Here is a 2400-nt window from a genome sequence, read left to right on the forward strand (position 1 = left end):
CACCCCAAGTGGTGCTATGTGGGCCCAGACAATGTTACATGGACCATAAGCAATGCTACATAAGCCCAGATAATGTTATATGGGTCCCAGGTGATGCTATAGGGGCCCAGACAATGATCTATGGGCTATGTGCAGTGCTATATGGACCTTAGACTGTGCTCTATGGGCCCCAAGTGGTGCTATGTGGGCCCAGACAATGTTATATGGACCATAAGCAATGCTACCTCAGCCCAGATAATGCTCTATGGGCCCCAGGCAGTGTTACACGGGCCCCGGGTGGTGCTATATGAGCCCAAATGATGTTCTATGGGCCGTGGTGGTGCTATATGGACCTTAGACCGTGCTCTATGGGTCCCAGGTGGGCCCAGACAATGTTATATGGGCCCTGGGTGGTGCTGTGTGGGCCCTGGGCTGGGTTATATCGGCACTGGGCAGCGTTAGATGGGCCGGGACGGTGGTATGTGGGCTCTGAGCAGTGTTATATGGACCTGGGGAGCGGTACGGGGGCCCTGGTGGTGGTACAGGCTGTTCGGAAATTAATTGCCGATTTCAAAGTGGCATATCTCAGCTCAGAATAAAAATTTGTTCATCGAAATAAAAACCATTAGAATCAACACTTTTTTTTTTTTTTTTTTTTTTTTTTTTTTTTTGCCAACGAGAAACAAGCCTATTTATTCCGATAGCATAAAATATTGGACTTCTGGAGGCGATGAAGTCATGGAAGGCAGTTTCGGCCTCCCCTCGGTTTCCGAAGCGTCTCCCGCACAGGAAACTGTCGAGATGCTTGAAGAAGTGTTAGTCGGTGGGCGAGAGGTCTGGGGAGTACGGTGGATGAGGCAGAGTTGCGTAGCCCGTCTCGTTCAACCGTTGCAGCGTCGAAAGCGCAACGTGTGGCCGCGCGTTATCGTGGAGAAGGATTGGACCCGTTCTGTTGACCAGCGCGGCCGTTGAAGTTTCTGGCTCATTTCATCGATTTGCTGGACGTACGCTTCTCCACCGTGATCGTTTCACCCAGATTCGGGAAGCCGTGACGGATTAAACCAGCGGCAGACCACCGGACAGTCGGCATGACCGTCTTTTGGTGCAGATTCGGCTTTGGGAAGCACTGCGGAGCTTCATCGCGGTCCAACCGCTGAGCCGATCGTCGACGGTTATCGTAGAGCATCCGTTTCTCGCCGCACGTCGAGAAACGGGTCGTTACGGTTGCGAAAAAGAAGCGCCGACGACACTTCAAAACGGCGATGTCGGTGATTCTCATTCCATTCGTGCAGGACCCATTTGTCGAGCTTCTTCGACTTTCCAGTCTTCTTCAGATGCTCAGAAAGAGTCGATATGCTTACCCCGAGTTATTTTGCAAGTTCTCGAACAGTTGTGCGTGTATCCGCTTCCACCAGAGCCTTCAATTCATCGCCGTCAGTAGCAGAAGGACGTCCGCGACCTCCTTGATCTTGAAGGTCACGTCGCAATTTTCGGAACCAGAGTCCAAGTTGGGTAACACTTCCCTGGCCATAGACCTCGTCGATGTTTCGAGCAGCTTGCGCTGCCTTACGTCCGAGTTTGAACTCGTAGATCTGTCGAAGTCGCTGCTTTGACGTCTGAACTTCAAACCGCCAGAATTTGTCAAAAACGCAGCTGATATTCGAATTTAATTATACAGCGTGAAGGTTCGTAACGTGAGCTTTTCAAAAACATGCAACAGTCGAGAAGGTACTGTTCCTGAAACATATACGATGATAATCACTTAAAAAAATGGAAATTAATTTCTGGACAGGCTATATATGGGCTTGGATGGTGTTATAGGGCCCTGCATTGTGTTATACGGCCTCACGGGGTGTTATACAGGCCTGGACGCTCTCCTGTGGGTCCTGGGTGCTGCTGTAGGGCCCTGGGTGCTGTTGTAGGGCCGTGGATGGTGCCATATGGCCCTGGCTGGTGTGACATGGCTGTGGCCAGTGTCACGTGGTGATGGCCCGTGCTATATGGGCCTGGTCAGTATAGCATGGCTGGGACTGGTGGTCTGTGGTGTCACCTGCTGTGACCTGGGTGGTGTCATCGGGCTGTGGCCAGCGTGGCGTGGGGTGTCACACAGCCATGGCATCAGGTGATGGTGGGATCACACAGCCGTGGTGTCACACAGCCACGGTTTCAGGCGGTGGTGGCGTCACACATCCAAGGTATCACACAGTGGTGGCATCACACAGCTGTGGCGTCAGGCAGTGGTGGTGTCACACATCCATGGTGTCACACAGCCATGGTGTCACACAGCCATGGTGTCAGGCGGCGGTGGCATCACACATCCATAGTGTCACACAGCCGTGGTGTCACACAGCCATGGCGTCAGGCGGTGGTGGTGTCACACATCCATGGTGTCATACAGCCGTGCTGTCACACAGCCATGGT

General features: G+C 52.7%; 1 pseudogene; it reads right to left on the reverse strand.

The window, feature by feature from the left end:
- Positions 1-961: 961 nt before the first annotated feature.
- On the reverse strand, positions 962-1919 carry LOC113490826 (annotated as a pseudogene).
- Positions 1920-2400: the final 481 nt, after the last annotated feature.

The sequence above is a fragment of the Athene cunicularia genome, unplaced genomic scaffold (genome assembly GCF_003259725.1).
Source record: "Athene cunicularia isolate RWA unplaced genomic scaffold, athCun1 SCF_350, whole genome shotgun sequence".
NCBI lineage: Eukaryota > Metazoa > Chordata > Aves > Strigiformes > Strigidae > Athene > Athene cunicularia.